The sequence below is a fragment of the Chiloscyllium punctatum genome, chromosome 47 (assembly GCF_047496795.1).
Source record: "Chiloscyllium punctatum isolate Juve2018m chromosome 47, sChiPun1.3, whole genome shotgun sequence".
NCBI classification, from domain to species: domain Eukaryota; kingdom Metazoa; phylum Chordata; class Chondrichthyes; order Orectolobiformes; family Hemiscylliidae; genus Chiloscyllium; species Chiloscyllium punctatum.
The window spans coordinates 18,553,560-18,563,589 of record NC_092785.1 but is presented as its reverse complement, the minus strand read 5'-3'; the positions used below and the strand labels follow the sequence as shown (position 1 = coordinate 18,563,589).

The 10,030-nt window shown below is 41.7% G+C and overlaps 1 protein-coding gene across 1 annotated transcript in view; it reads left to right on the top strand.

Annotated features, from left to right (window-relative positions):
• Nucleotides 1–6,049: 6,049 nt before the first annotated feature.
• LOC140468529 (NACHT, LRR and PYD domains-containing protein 1 homolog) overlaps nucleotides 6,050–10,030 on the top strand; it is a 43,111-nt gene continuing 39,130 nt past the window's right edge. The window contains exons 1-2 of the mRNA XM_072564619.1: nucleotides 6,050–6,126; nucleotides 8,579–8,677. The gene's annotated coding sequence lies outside the window, so the exon portion shown is untranslated. The remainder of the gene's footprint in view (nucleotides 6,127–8,578; nucleotides 8,678–10,030) is intronic.

Sequence of the window (10,030 nt, the reverse complement as noted above, 5' to 3'; positions counted from 1 at the left end):
ACAACTATTTTTTCAAACCTCAAGTTCTTTTTCCTGAGGCAGTATTTGTCAGCTACAATCCAACTGGCCTTAAAATCCTTTAAACGTCGCCCTCCCCCACAGTCACTGAGTGGTAGAATAATTTGGAGATGGTTGTGTTCGACTGGGATGTACATAGTTAAAAATCCCACAATGCCACATTATAGTCCAACAGATTTAATTTGAACCACACTAGCTTTCAGAGCGACCTTCCTTCATCAGGTGGTAGTGGTGGGCTCAATCCTAACACAGAATTTATAGCAAAAAATTATAGTGTGATGTAACTGAAATTATACATTGAAAATTTGATTGTCTGTTAAGTCTTTCTCTGTTCAAATACCATGATAGTTTCACTTCTTTCATGTGTAAATCACAAACCTTTTTTGAAAAAGTTGCGTTCTCAGATTAGCTGTTAACAATGGTGATAGTGAGACAATATGTTGAAGGTGTTAGCCCCCTGTGTTCTCTGTCTATGCCATGATGTTTAGGATGATTCGAATCTAAAAAGTGAGATAACGGAGTTTTACATAAATTCATTTAGTTTTTGAGCTCAAAGTTCTACATGAATGCATGCAGTTTTTGAGCAAAGTACAATGAAACTCTGCAAGTACAAATTCACCACACAAAATATATATGTGTGCATGTGGGTCTTTGTCTGTCTGTGTGAGTGTCTGGGGTGGGGGCTGTGAGTGTGAGAAAGTGTACCTGTGTGTGTAGAGTGTCTTAAGTCTGTCAGGAGGTGTATTTTTGAGTGTGGGAGTGTGTGTGGCTGTAAGGGTGTGTGTGGGTGTCTGTGTGGATGTGTGTATAGGAGTGCCTGTGTGTATGTGTGTGTGTGTGTGTGCATGTGTGTGTGTGTGTGTGTGTGTGTGTGTGTGTCTTTAGTGCAATGGTGGTCACCTGTAACGTGACATGAAACCAAGGTCCCGGTTGAGGCCCTCTCTATGGATACCGAATTTAGCAATCAGCCTCTGCTCAGCCACTTTTCGCTGCTGCCTGTCCTGAAGTACGCCTTGGAGGATGGTCACCCAAAGGTCCGAGGTTGAATGTCCTGGACCACTGAAGTGTTCCCCAACTGGGAGGATTCTGGATTAGTGGTGCTGGAAAAGGAAAAGAGGAAGAAAATGTCGTCACTGTCCTCTGGACCCATGGCGAGGAGTCACTGATAAAACTACACAGTGACATCAACAAGTTTCATCCCACCATCAAACTCACCATGGACTACTCTTGACTATCTGTCTCATTCTTGGACACATGCGTCTCCATCAAGGATGGACACCTCAGCACCACACTCTACTGCAAGCCCACAGACAACCTCACAGTGCTACACTTCTCCAGCTTCTACCCAAAACATATTAAAACAGCCATCCCCTATGGACAAACCCTACGCATACACCGGATCTGCTCAGATGAGGAGGAACGTGACGGGCACTTGGAAGTACTCAGGGATGCCCTCACAAGAAGGCGGTACGATACCCAAATCATCGTACTTGCCATTTCTGACGTGCGGCAGCAAGGAAACATAATGACCTCCTCAGGAGACAGACACATGCTGCTACTGACAGGGTACCATTCGTTGTTCAGTACTTCCCAGGAGCTGAAAAATTACTCCATGTTCTTCGTGACCTGCTACATATTAGCAATGAGGATGAGCACCTCACCAAGACCTTCCCCACACCTCCACTACCTGCCTTTGAACAACCGCCAACCTCAAACAGATCACTGTTTGTAGAAAGCCACCTGGCTCTCAGGGCAACCCCATATAACCCTGTCATGGTAGGTGCTGCAAGACATGTCAGAGTGTGGACATAGATTCCACCATTACGTGTGGGGACACCTCACACCTTGTACATGGCAGGTACTCATGTGACTCAGCCAACGTTGTCTAACTTATACTTTGCAGGCAAGGATGCAATGAGGCATGGTATATTGGTGGAATCAAAAAATGGCTACGACAACGGATGAATGGGCACCGCATATCAATCAACAGACAGGAGTGTTCCCTCCCAGTTGGGGAACACTTCAGTAGTCTAGGACATTCGACCTCGGATCTTCGGTTGACCATCCTCCAAGGTGGACTACCGGACAGGCAGCCACAAAAAGTGGCCGAGCAGAGGCTGATAGCTAAGTTCAGTACCCATAGGGAGGGCCTCAACCGGGATTTGGGTTCATGTCACATTACAACTGACCACCATTGCACAATACAAACACACAGATACTCCTAGACACACACACACACACACACTCCTATACACAGATACACAGGGACACACATACACACAGACATGCACACAGACACCCACACACACCCTTACAGACACACACACTCCCAAACTCACAAATGCTCCCCCTCACAAACTTAAGACACTCTACACTCACTACATACGCACATATACTTTCTCATACTCACAACCCCCAACCCAGGCAGACACACACACACAGGTAGACAAAGACCCACATGCACACATATATTTTGTGGAGTGAATTTGTACTTGCAGGGTTACATTGTATTTTGCTCAAAAACTGCATGCATTCATGTAGAACTCTGAGCTCAAAAACTGTATGAATTCATGTAAAACTCTATTATCTCACTTTTTAGATTAGAATCAATCTAAAAATCATGGCATAGACAGAGAACTCAAGGGGCCAACGCCTTCAACATTTTGTCACGCTATCAGCATTGTTAACAACTAACCTGAGAATGCAACTTTTTCAAAAAAGGTTTTGTGATTTACACATGAAAGAAGTGAAACAATCATGGTATTTGAACAGATGAAAGACTTAACAGACAATCAATTTTTCTATGTATAATTTCAGTTACATCACACTGTAAATTTTTGCTCTAAATTCTGTGTGTTCGGATTGAGCCCTCCACTATCACCTGATGAAAGCTAGTGTGCTTTCAATTAAACCTGTTGGACTATAATGTGGTATTGTGGGATTTTTAACTGAGTGGAAGAATGCTTTAAAAAAAGGACTACATAACCTGTTTAAAGGAACAGCATCGCCTCCCCAAGCCCCTCTAAAAACATAAACCATCCATCTCCAGAGATGGCTTCGTTTTAAAATCCCTTAATCAAAACGTGTTTGGACACTCCAACACCCGCATACATTTCATTGATTATCAGTATGCAAACATGCACTACTACATTCTTTTCCAGTCTGTTTAACTCCTGCCACTGACAAGTCTTGACAATGCATCGGCAGTCATATTTTCTCGTCCTGCCACATGCACAATTTTTAAACTGAATGTCTGTAACAACATGCTGCACCTAAACAGTCTGGAATTTTTGTCCTTATATTTCTCCACAAACCTCAATGGGTTATGGTGAGTTTATGTGATTATCGCAGACACGTCACTAGTAACATACATGTCAAAATCTTATAGGGCCAACACCAAGCTCAAAGTGCCCTACACAACTGTCAAACATTTCTGCTGAATCTGGACTGGAGCATGATCTGTTAATCTGTTAGTAATCACCTGAATTACTGGACTGCATTGCTACCTCTCTCGGCACTGAGTGCCAGCTACGACTGTGCATTTGCCAATGACAGAAAGAAGTTCAGATGCTGGAGATTGGAAATAAGCAAAAAAAAAGGAATTGGCTGGAGAATCTCATTTCATTTTTTTGAGAGAAAGCATTCCATCTCCTCCTGGTTATAACAAAAAACCAATTTGTGAGACTGTTGCTCAGAAAACAACAATTATTCAGTATGGCTTATTTCCTGTGACTGTCAATTCAGTCATGATTCGCACAGACCTTTTCCCATATTCTGACTGTTCCGACAATGCACAACTGGAAAACAAAGGCATATGTGTTTGCTTGGAATCATTGCTCCACATTGGCTGAGCATCATAACACAGAAAAGACCCTTTGGTCCATCTAGTCTACACCAAGGAGAAGGACCAATAAAGGGATTGTCATAGAGTCGTAGAGATGTACAGCACAGAAACAGACCCTTCGGTCCAACCCGTTCATGCTGACCAGGTATCCCAACCCAATCTAGTCGCACCTGCCAGCACCTAGCCCATATCCCTCCAAACCCTTCCTATTCATATACTCATCCAAAAGCCTCTTTAATATTGCAATTGTATCAGTCTCCACCACTTCCTCTGTCCGCTCATTCCATGCATGTACAACCTTCAGCGTAAGAAAGTTGCCCCTCAGGTTTCTTTTATATCTTTCCTCTCACCCTAAACCTATGTCAACTAGTTCTGGACTCACTCACCGAAGGGAAAAGACTTTGTCTATTTACCCTATCCATGCCCCTCATAATTTTGTAAACCTCTATAAGGTCACCCCTCAGCCACTGACACTCCAGGGAAAACAGCCCCAGCCTGTTCAGCCTTTCCCTATAGCTCAAATCGTCCAACCCTGGCAACATCCTTGTAAATCTTTTCTGAACGCTTTTGAGTTTTACAACATCCTTCTGGTAGGAAGGAGACCAGAATTGCATGCAATATTCCAAAAGGGGCATAAACAATATCCTGTAAAACCACAACATGACCTCCCAACTCCTGTGCTCAATACTCTGACCAATAAAGGAAAGCATACCAAATGTCTTCTTCACTATCCAATTGGTACGTGAATCCACTTTCAAGGAGCTATGAACCTGCACTCCAAGGTCTCTTTCTTCAGCAACACTCCTGAGGAACTTACCATGAAGGATATAAGTCTGCTAAGATTTGTTTTCCCAAAAATGCAGCCCCTCACATTTACCTAAATTCAACTTCATGTGCCACCTCTCAGCCCATTGGCTCATTTTTAGATTAGATTACTTACAGTGTGGAAAGAGGTTCTTCAGCCCAATAAGTCCACACTGACCCTCCGAAGAGCAACCCATCCCTTAATTTACCCCTTCACCTAATACTACGGGCAATTTTGCATGGCCAATTCACCTAACCTGCACATCTTTGGACTGTGGGAGGAAACCAGAGCGCACAGAGAAAACCCACGCTGGGAATGTGTAAATTCCACACAGATAGTTGCCTGAGGTGAGAATTGAACCCGGGTCTCTAGCACTTTGAGGATGCAGTACCACTGTGCCACTGTGCCACTCAAGATCCTGTTTAAATCTGATGTACCCATCTTCGCTGTTCATTACACCTCCAATTTTGGTGTCATCTGCAAGCTTACTAACTATACCTCTTATGCTCACATCCAAATGATTCATATGGATTACAAAAGGTAGTCGACCCAGCACTGATCCTTGTGGCACTCCGCTGTTCACAGGCCTCCAATCTGAAAAGCAAATCTCCACCACCAGCCTCTGTCTTTTCCCTTTAAGCCAGTTCTGTATCCAAATGGCTAGTTCTCCCTGTATTCCATGACATCTAACCTTGCTCACCAGTCTCCCATGGGGAACCTTGCTGAATGCCTTATTGAAGTCCATATAGGCCATGTCTCCTGCTCTGCCCTTATCAGATACTAGCTTGCAAGGTATGCTAATTCTAGGCTGATTAAAGTCATTTTTACCTACTACCAAAAAATACACCAACACCCTCGTGATATTTGAGAACAGTGGTTGTCACAGAGATCATGACAAAAATTTAACTGTGACAAAGTTCACTTGCTTACCAAGCAGAAACATGTCATAGGGGACCTTCCCTCCGAGGTCTAAAGAAAAGATTGCTTTAACAGGAGAAAGATACATGTGCAAAAAAACCAGAAGGCAGAGTAATATTGCAGAGTGATCAAGATAGCTTTGGTTGGGAAATTTGGGTCTAGCATACATTGATGTGCTCCTTCATTCATGTTAAAATATGTAACATTTTCAGACTGTTGAAAGCTAATAAAAGAAGACTGAATTATCTGAAAGAAAACTTAATCTCATCAACAGACATATTAACTTCAGTAGTTTCATGTATACTTTTCATTCGAGCATCGTTTCAGTTAAGCTATAAGTTGTTAAACTGCAAAGTGATCTCTGTCTCTTGCTATCTGTGAACTTTGACAGTCTCTTAATAATTAAACGTATGATGATCAATATCCTAAAAGTAAGGATTCAGGATTAATGCTGCCTGTAGACACTTAACAATTTGCTTCAGGTTAAATGACAAATGAAAGTGGAAAATAGAGCATTTGGACATTTTAGCTGGTGTTTTGGGTAAGAGATCATCATTTGACCAAAAAGTTTCGATTGAGAAGAATGTGCATATTAAAGTTGAGCTCATAGTCAGGCAGTTACAGCAGGGAGCCCTTGGGCTGATCAGGCTGAAGGTCATCTTTATGACTGCATGATTGACGTTTATGTTATTTAATGATTGATCTTTATACAGGGTGTGCATTGTAAAACCTGAACCTCATTGATTCTGATAATGTGAGACATCAATCATGCAACAGATTGGAATACATGAAACATGAACCACCTCGCAGCAGTACCGTTTATTAGACAAAACAAAAATCCAAGCATAAGACCTGGTGTTAGAATGAAAGATTGTATCGGGATTTTGAAGAAATTAATTGTGACACCTTTTTTATGTTGCCTGGCAACCTTAAATTTCAGTCAATGGGACGAAACTGACGCTGTCTAATTAGCATATTCTGCTGCAGTGGCTGTTGTCAATGATCAATTGTTGCTTTGACGTTGCAAAGAAAAGTGACCCTCTTTTTATGCAGTGGTAGTGTTCCTGCCCGAGGACCAAGGGTTCAAATCTCACCTGCTCCAGACGTGTGCAATGGCATATCTGAGCAGATTGATGTAAAAAAAAGTGAAACAAAAAGAAAAGATATTTAAGTTGCAACCATCCAGCAAATAGCTAAGCTCTGTAACTGCCACACAAAATGGGACACAACAAATATTTATACATGAATACAATGCAAACAGAAAGGCAATTCGATTCGAATCTGTTGCTCAGAATGGAGGTTGCCTTCAGTTTCCAGTAACTAATAGTGGTTACTGATAATCATGATTACGGATCACATCTGTTACATAATTACTAAATAGTATGAGTTAAGGAGAGCCATGTTTTACCTATTTTCTGTAAAACAACGTTCGTGTACACTGACAGACACACTGCGTCCCATGTGCACATTCAATCAGTCTGACAGGGTTATGTAGGGGAAATAGCATTTCAGATCTTCAGTCTAATTCCCTGGCAACAATTTTCCACATTTCTTGAAGATAAAAATTTAAATTCAACAAGTCCACGTTATTTTTCTTCATAAAAAAATGAGGATGATAATGAGATTGTCCGATTTTGTAAACCTGTCCCAATCATGTCACTTTGTGAAGGACATCTGTAAACCTTAAATGGTCTGGCCTCCACATATCACCAGACACACAGCAATGTGGTTGAATCTGTTGTGCTGCGACTCTCCGCAACATCTAATGAAAATAATTAAACTCAGTAGATCAACTGGTATCAACCGAGGCTCTTGGATTGATCCTGAAAATGCCTCAATAACAAAGCCTTGCCAATGTTTGGAGAGCTGTCCCACAGACTCAGCACAGAATAGCCTACCATATCGATTAATACTGAGTCCTATCTGACAGGCGCGTTTCTAGACATAACAATTCCCGGGTATGTTTCCGCCCAGTGCCAGGATTGACGCCCCCCCCCGTTGGACTATAACCTGGTGTTGTATGACTTCTGAGTTTGTCCATCCCAGTCCAACACTGGCACCTCCACCTTATGACAAGAGGGAGTGGAAGAGGTTGGTACAATTACAACATTTAAAAGCCAGTTAGACAGCTATTTTGGAAAGAAAGATTGAGAGGGATGTGAGCCAAACACAAACTAATGGAACTAGTTGAGTTCAGGAGACTTATTTGGCCTGGATGGGCTGGGCTGCAGGTCTTGTTTCCACACTGTATGACTCTAATACTGTTAGCTGGTGATCAGTCACTACTCTGTTTAGTGACAGAGCAAGCTCAAAGGGCTGAATGGCCTCCTCTTGCTCCTGTGTTACCCACCATGTTTATTGTCACCCTCTTTCTTTGTTTGGTCATCTTTCATTAATTATTAACACATTCTCAATGCCCAGGTTTATGTTTGTACAATTTTTAAAAATATGATGCTCATTTGACCGTTATTTCTTTCACCCTTCTTAGGATCCTTCTTCCACATTAAGATATATCTGTATAATGAGCCATTAACCATCTGCTATTGTTCCTCACTGTCTTTATTGCTAAAATCCTTTCCCAGGCCATTCCATCTAACTCTAACTTTGTTCCTTTCAACTACATTCGATAAGTTTTCACATAATTGTTTCGAAACCCCATTTCTCGCTCTGGAACTCAGTATTAAATTTGAACCATGTTACAGTCACTGTATTCTGGGCTGTGTTTCACGCTATATTGATTTATTAAATGTACCTTATTTCACATTACTGCACCCAAAACAACCTGATCCCTGTATGTAAATAATGTAGGTAATTATCTCTGAGCTTTCAGCTGTATTGTAATTTGAGGAGATGTTTGAAATGTTGCTGTTGACTACCATATATTACATATAAAGAGAATATGCATGTTTTTTTTTTGTGTTTTACTGAGTTGTAAACATCCAGATAAAACTCAGAACCAGGAAGTAAATGCTGTGGATTTTATCACTGATCAGGTTGAAGGTCGTCTTTCTGACTGCGATGTTGCATTTCCTGTTTCAGCGAAGGTAAAAGTGAGAGGGATCTTTTACAAGAAATCTAAAACTTCAAAGAAGGTAAGTGCTGGATTGTATTCAGTCAAGTTACTTTGTTTAATTGCTCATCGTGGAGACAGCACCAATTATTATCACGGCCACTCACAGAATTTGGCAGGTTTAGGTATTTATTGTAGACTTGAAGAGAGAATTTGTGAACTTTATTGTAATAGGAAGTGCACTGAGGACATAGCCCATGAAAATTTGCAATGCAAAACTTCTTATTGTCAGTTTCGATCCTGAAATTATGCAAAGCCAAAAATAATTGGAAGCAATGTGTTAGTTATGCTACGTTTGTGTACAAATAGAGTCATACTTTTCCAAAGTATTGGGTTTGTTTTTCTGATCATTTGATTGAGCTGCTTTTACTGGCATTTAATGCAATTAGAGTCATTGAGATGTAGAGCCATGAAACAGACCCTTCAGTCAAACCCGTCCGGGCCAACCAGATATCCCAACTCAATCTAATCCCACCTGCCAGCACACAGCCCATATCCCTCCAAACAGTTCCTATTCATATATCCATCCAAATGTTGCCTTTTAAATGTTGCAATTTTGTATCAGCCTCCACCACTTCCTCTGGCAGTTCATTCCATACACATACCATCCTCTGCGTGAAAAAGTTGCCTCTTCGGTCTCTTTTATATCTTTCCCCTTTCACCCTGAACCTATGCCCTCTAGTTCTGGACTCCCCAGCCCCAGGGAAAAAGACTTTGTCTGGTTACCCTATCATGTCCCTCTTAATTTGTAAACCTCTATAAGGTCTACCATCAGCCTCCGACGCTCCAGGGAAAACAGCCCCAGCCTGTTCAGCTTCTACCTATAGCTCAGATCCTCCAACCCTGGCAACATCCTTGTAATTTTTTTCTGAACCCTTTCAAGTTTTACAATATCTTTCCGATAGGAAGGAGACCACAATTGTACGCAATATTCCAACAGTGGCCTAACCAATGTCCTATTCAGCCACAACATGCCCTCCCAACTCCTGTACTCAGTACTCTAACCAATAAAGGAAAGCAGACCAAATGCCTTCTTCACTATCCTAGCTATTTGCGGCTCCACTCTCAAGGAGCTATGAATCTGTACTCCAAGGTCTCTTTGTTCAGGGACACGCCCTAGGACCTTACCGTTAAGTGTATAAGTCCTGCTAAGATTTGCTTTCCCAAAATGCAGCACCTTGCATTTATCTGAATTAAACTTCATCTGCCACTTCTCAGCCCATTGGCCCATCTGGTCCAGATCCTGTTGTAATCTCAGGTAACTCTCTTCGCTGTCCACTACACCATCAATTTTGGTGTCATCTCCAAACTTACTAACTGTACCTCTTATGCTTGCGTCCAAATCATTTATGTAAATGACAAAAAGTTGAGGACA